The sequence below is a fragment of the Chelonoidis abingdonii genome, chromosome 4 (assembly GCF_003597395.2).
Source record: "Chelonoidis abingdonii isolate Lonesome George chromosome 4, CheloAbing_2.0, whole genome shotgun sequence".
In the NCBI taxonomy this organism is placed as follows: domain Eukaryota; kingdom Metazoa; phylum Chordata; order Testudines; family Testudinidae; genus Chelonoidis; species Chelonoidis abingdonii.
In genome coordinates, this window is record NC_133772.1 from 11,244,756 (window position 1) to 11,251,647 (window position 6,892).

Consider the following 6,892-nt stretch of genomic DNA (forward strand, 5'->3'; position numbering starts at 1 on the left):
TCTTTCTTTGAAATTCATATAGGCTTCCAGAGCCTAACTACAAAAAGGTAATTAAAAATAAATAAGTATTTAAACTTTATGTTTTTAAGACGACTTTGAAAATTGGTTTTGTTTTCTGAAGATGAAAACTGGGTGGCAGTTTGCATGCTCCTCAGAGACAGAAAGTTGCTATTTTCAGATAAATGTTCTATAAATACTGCTAAATCAGATTGATCTCCAAATCAGCTCTACAATACATGAATTTATATTCTAGAGAACTACTTCTACTTAACAGAAAAGAAAAAAAAAACAACTCACTAAGTCTGTGGAAATCAGGACTCTACAATGGAATTGCTTCAATTTAGCCATAGCATCAAGACGCTGGTTCTGATTCATACTTCCTGAAGAAACAAAAATGAATATTTAGAAACTGAAAGAGTATTTAGGTTATTTAGCCTTGTGCTGCTCAAACCCAGGGAAAAACAGGACTCAATAAATTCTATTCCTGAAAGCTCGTGAAGTGGCATCCATCCTTCAGGCACTAATTCTAAGGCATGTTGTATCTACACCAGGAAATGGGGCTGACTGGAAAGTAGACAAATTTGAAAACATGATTAACAAAGTAGGGTATAAAATTACTCCCTTTTTGAGAGATTATCCCTTTCTCAAGTGTTTTAGTAACTTGGGTAACATGAAATGCAAAGAAGTTTGACTTACTAACTACCATAAAGATGCAAATATTCTTACAGCCAAGGGAGACTACAGGAAAGGGGATTCGTGTTAATTACAAAATAAACAAAAAAGGATGGTTTGTTATAATTGGGCTGAGCTTTGTTTTATTGGCTTCTAATTGAGAGATATTCTTAATAAGTGCCCAAATGCATCAAATTACTCCACACTTCTGAACATTTCAAACACAAGAGGACTTTCCTTTCCAAATACATCAATCCATTACAGTACTCCAAAGCATAAATGGGATTCCCTAGTACAGACTAGAAAACAAAGTGAAGTAATTGAACCATCTAACCAATAGGAAAAAAATAAAGTTAAGCAAATATTTAAAGATTCTCATTGAACCTGCAAGAAATATGAATGGTGAAACATTACCTGTAAATTATTCATATAAAATGCCCCCAAGTCCCTGCTTATGTCCTGAATACTCCAATGGCTACTTTTCTACTTTGATTTTAGGTCAGTTTTGTACAGAATTCCAATTAACAGAAGCAGTAAGTTCCAAATGCACTTGCCTGAAATGCACTCAGCAGGAAACCCTTTGGATGTCAGTACTTCAGCCAGGTGTTGAGCCCTAACACAACATATACATAAAGATTGTAAATAAAATTATGTGCTTCCAGAGTTTCTTCAAGATGACAGACTGAAAATGACTTAACAGCCTAAGCATTAGGTCTAAAATTTCAACTCTTTTACAGCCAAAGATTAAAATTCCAGCAGTTGTCTCAGCCATTCATCTTGTTAAGTTAGATACAGTGACACTTTGTAATTTTGCCACTGGTGGAACTTTCAGTTTAGACTTCAAAAATCAAGTGTACACAGACATTAGTTCCCACAGCACTCAGGTAAATGCAGAAATTGCCCTGATGTCAAAATTCCCCCTTATCCCTACATTCACTTGGTACTACGTACCACCTGTTCAAGTTGCAGCCCTGTGTACCAGAAACAGTAGCATTTCGGAGTTGAAATTTGCGTGCAGGTTGTGTAGTAATTTGGGCTCTTTATGAAAGGTGCTATAAAAATGAAATACATTATGCCCACTGTTCACAGACATCTGAAAACATCATATTGTTAGTTTTAAGAAGTTCTTGTTACCTGCTATGCAGATTTGAGAAGACCAAGGCCTGATTAAATGGAATCTTGCTGAAGAGCTCCTGCAAGTGCTCCGCCTTCTCCTCAAAAGTCTTATGAGGAAGTGAATGAGAATTCACAATTTTGTAATATTGCTTCAGCCCTGTGCAAGAAATCAAAGCATGGTAAGGTTAACAGTACCAAAAATTCACATAAAACTAGCAATGAATTGGTATTTAAAAGTTGATTCAAATATGTAGTTGTAGCTAGAATAAGGACATTAAAGAACTGGGAAACATTAGTTAACCAGCATCACCACATACTGAATTGAAATTGGAAAGGCTATTTTTGTTTTTTTTTTTTTTATTAAATGCTTTGGAATTCTTTTCTCTTGAAGGTATGAAAAAGCCTAACCCACAACAAGAGAAAAATAACGCACTCTCCTCATCATAGTACTTTGGCTATTGAAAAACGTTTGGGTATAAGCCTGTCTTTTTGAACAAATTCATGTTGATCTATAAATAAGTTATAAACCAAGTATTTTAATCCGTTTTTTTTTTATTATTATAACTCGTAGCTGAATGTTAAATATTCAGATTTTATTTTGCCTAAAAACATTAAAGTTACGCATGTTGAACTATAAATACCTGAGATTCAGTGTCCATTCACAAGTAGTTTCATTACCGTGTGGCAAGCCTTGCAATGATTTCAGGGTGGTAGCAGAAAACAGCGAGCATTGTTTGGCTGCAAAGAAAGAATAATCCAGCTAAGAGGAAAGTAGTATTGAAGTGAATGGTATCCCCACATGAGAGCATGTCTTTAGAGCTAGAAAGATTCTGCATGTTAAACTTACTGCTAGGCTTATGAGAACACGTGCTATTTTTTGCTTACTTACTTGTTCCTGGAAGGCTCTGCTTCTTCCAGAGTTGTCGCTCATAAGTAATGAAAGGGGATACTGGGCTAGTATTTCACAGTCGGTCCATTCTATGAGTTGCTTATTGTCGACTTACAGTGTAAGAGAGAAGTTGAACTTTAGATCCAAAAATTTGAGAAAGAATCTGTCGTTGGTACTAAGACAAGACACTATCTGTTGCAACGTCGAAGACTCGTGTACGTACCCCTATTAACATACTCTTTTTTAAAAGGCATATTTAGCAATCCACTCACTAAATAATACTTCTGTCTAAAGTTTTTTCGCGTTGGCTTGAAATTGTTATGGACTATGGCAAGAATTCAGAGGCGTGCATTTATGTTATAATGTTTGTTTCTATTCTTTGAAATTGTGTGACTGAATCTGTGCTAAAGTCAGTGACGTGTGGTCTTACTCGGAGGCCTACAGCTATTGGCCACTTTTTTTAGTCTCATTTTGTACTTTGGTTCAAGTGTCCTCCGTGAAGATGATGACATTCCAAGCCTCCATTTTGTTCCATAGTTGGTCGGATAAGCTATGAATCTGCACTGGCAATTTCTCTTGTAGGGGCGAGGACCAATCTTGAAAAATAAAGTATCTTGGCTTTCGAGGGACAGTTACTGGTTCGTGGTAGATGCACGTCTTTCACCTCTACCCCCTGCTTTAACTACAGCCTTGTAGTGTTAGCTAGTGACAAAGTTTTTACTTCAGCTCTTTCATGCAGTTGATGTAACACTCATTAGAGTCAGGTAGTCATGTTCTTACCGGACAGGTCCTCTCCCCCCCGTCCTCAATCAATAAGTTAGACTAAATTCCTTTGCCCCATAAAGCTCCCTGCAGGAGTGACTTGAGCTTTGTTAGGAAGGCATAGTGAAGTTATCCAGTCCATTGTATATTTGTCTAGAATACTTCTTCACTGAGATGTCTGGAGCAAAAGATTTTTTTTGGCGATCTTGCTTGTAGCCGTAAATGACACAAGGAGGCATGGGTTGTTCCTTTACCTGCCCTACATATTTACTTCATCTTAATTCTTCAGCGCAATCTGACTATTAATCACATGTTAACATAAGTCAACAGCTCGCAGCACTGCATTTCTATTAGGAGCTTCTGGCATGCACTGCGTGGTACCTGAGATTAACAGTTTAAATAAATGCATGCCTGTCTTTCAAATGTGGACAGTCACACAGCCCCCAGATAATTCTATATCCTGTTTGCAATGTGAGATTTCTTAGTGTAAACTTGAGGCCTGCGGTGGTTGCATTCTTTGGTTATTCGATACACTTGGACAGGGCTGGAGATTGTCCCAAGCCCTACACACACCACATTTTCAGGGGCTCTCACCCTGGTGTTGCTGGCGTTTTCCAGTATGAGGATCAGAGGCCCAATGTCAAGAGAACCACACAGGTTTTGCCAGTGCAGATTTCTGCTGCACCAATGAGTCTTGAAGAGGTGATATTGAAGGGCCCTAAGTCGGCAGCAGCGGCACGGTGGATGTGCTGTCATTTAGTTGGGCTTTGCGGACTCCAGACGAGGACAGGGGCAGTCTCGTCTCAATCTCTCCTTCCCTTGAGAAGCAACACCTGGCCCAGCTCCGGCACCGCGACCCACCCCCGGGGGGGGGCGAACTTCCGACCAGGAGCCCGCCATCGTCTGTGTGGGGGGGGGCCAGTCGCCGGAACCGCGCCAGACGCCATCGTGTGGGGGGGGCGCCGAACCCGACCAGACCCGCATCGGTTGTGGTGGGAGTCACCCCCGCTGTGGGCTCTGGTAGGCGTCGATGGGCGCTCCCAAACCGAACCGGACCCGCCTCGTTGGGGGGGCAGTCCCAACACCGACCCAGACCGCCTCGTGGGTGGGGGGGGGCAGCTCCCAAACCCGCGATCTCCAGACGGGCACTCCCCACGTAGCCCCGGGGGAAGCAGGCTTCCAGACCCGCCCACCCTGCCCCACCGACCCTCCCAGGCCCCTGCCCCGGCAGCCTCGCGCCCGGCCCACCGGGCGCATGCGCCGCGGAATGGCTTTCAACTGCACCGGGGAAGGCCTCGGAACCGGCGGCCTCCAGCCCGCAGCACCGGGCGCGACAGCAGCAGCGAACCCGAGTTCGCGCGCGGGCTCCAGGATCAGACACGTCCCGCCTGTGCGAGCGGGGCTCGGCGAGCGCCCCCGCCGCCATTCATGGGAAGCGGGCAGCGGATTGGAAACTCTCGCAGAAGCCGTAAAGGGCCCCGCGAAGCCTCTGGGGGAAACTTTTCAGCGGCTTGCACAGCCGGACCGGCCACGGGACGGAGGAACCTTGATGTCTTCGGGGAGTGGGGGGGCGAGGTGGAGAACCATTTTGGGTGATTTGGTGTATGATCTGGGATGAAATGGGGAGGAGGCGATTGGAAGGTGAGAAGGTGGGGCAGCAGGGGGCTCCTATGAGGGGGCAGAAAGGGGAGCAGGAGACTGGGGGGAACATAGGAGCGCTGAGAGGTGGGGGTATCCCCCACTCATCTCCCCATCCCACAGGGCATCCCCCACTTGCCCACCCAATTGCCTGCCTTCATGAGCACTGCACTCCCCCCCAGTTCTGGGCACCACACTTAGCATGGGGTATAGCACATTCACCAGAATTAATACACCCGCAAGATCCTGAGCAGGATTAATGGATAGGCCCATCTGTTTGGGCACTGTTCTCTCCTTGTATGGGGGACACTTGACATGCGCGTGTTATTTCCTACCGCTAACCCCTGTGATTTTAATAAAATAAAAGTGGGTGCGATAGCTTTGGATAGCTTGAAAGCTTCTCTTTCTCACACCAATAGAAGTTGGTCCAATAAAAGATAGGACCTCACCCACCTTGTCCCTCTAATATCCTGGGACTGACATGGCTACAACCACCCTGCATACAGCAATGTTCTTAATTTGGCCTGGGCACTATCTACATAACATGTAGACAGTTTCTTGTCAGCAGAGGGTGCTGCCACTGCACATATTGTGTTTCCTTTATTAATTTTGACATAAACATGTAGCATAATCGGGTCTCTGTGTGTGACAGGATAGCAGAATGCACATGGGATTTCCCATGGGAGATGTGAGGAAAATTTGCTCTTGCTGCAAATTGTCACTACCACAGATCTACACACTTGGTTTGGGGCTGATTTATATTAAATTTATGGAAGTGGAACTTACTAAATGGACATATACAGATTAATCAGGTCTAATAATCTGTTGAGGTTAATCTTAAGAAGCTCAGCATTTGAAATTTGGAGTAACAAAGTACCAGGAATTTAGCTTGACAGTATATTACTACTCTTGATTTGTATTACAGGACATCTAGGGATCCCAACTGAGACTGTGCTAGGTGATGTACATACAATTGGTAACAGGCAGTCCCCATCCCAAGGAGCTTCCAATCTAATTAAACAAGAGTGAAAGTATCAATATCCTCATTTTACAGATGAAAAACTGAGATACGAACAAATTAAGTGATTTGTCTATCGTCCAAAAAGTTCATGATAAAGTTACATAGTGAACCCCGATTTCCCTGGGTCCCAGTCCAATCTCTTAACCACAAAACCATCCTTCCATTCAGTAAATGCCTCAACTTTTACTTTTCTAGAAACATCAGGAAATACAAATTCCTTGCTAACAGACCTTTATTTATTTTTTCACTTAGGTTTGTTAGCTTTTAGCCTCAAGCCCAGCGATACGATTTAGTAGCATGCTCTATATGGAGCAGGTTATAGAGCTCAAGCAGAATCCCATTACATTTTGTTCCGTATGATAAAAAGACTCCTTCAGTAAACCAAACACTCACGCCATTTATCTCACATTTGCTGCTCAGAAATTGCAGCCGCGTAGGTTTGAGCATAAAAAATAACCCTCCATAACTGAAATTCCACCAAATGAAAAAAACTCTTGTGTGGCTGTACAACTGACATGATTAATTACACAATTTAGTAATGTGGTATGATCCTTCAAGGGGGAGGGCTGGGTTTGTTTTGCTCTTTATAAAATCTGGCCTATTCATTATTGTCCACGGCTGGGCAATAAATAACTTGTCCTGTTTAGCATATGCTTTACTGTAGACTGATATGCAGTTCAACAATAACTTTGACTGTAAAAGTAGCAAAGAATCCTGTGGCACCTTATAGACTAACAGACATTTTGGAGCATGAGCTGTCATGGGTGAATACCCCTCTGATACTTAACTTTGAC

The 6,892-nt window shown here is 43.0% G+C and overlaps 1 long non-coding RNA gene across 1 annotated transcript; it reads right to left on the reverse strand.

The window, feature by feature from the left end:
• Positions 1–297: 297 nt before the first annotated feature.
• LOC142046725 (uncharacterized) lies at positions 298–1,895 on the reverse strand. Its single transcript, XR_012655700.1, has 3 exons — positions 1,807–1,895; positions 1,223–1,285; positions 298–376 (listed from the first exon to the last, which is right to left on the reverse strand). It is a non-coding gene; the product is annotated as an uncharacterized LOC142046725 (long non-coding RNA).
• Positions 1,896–6,892: the final 4,997 nt, after the last annotated feature.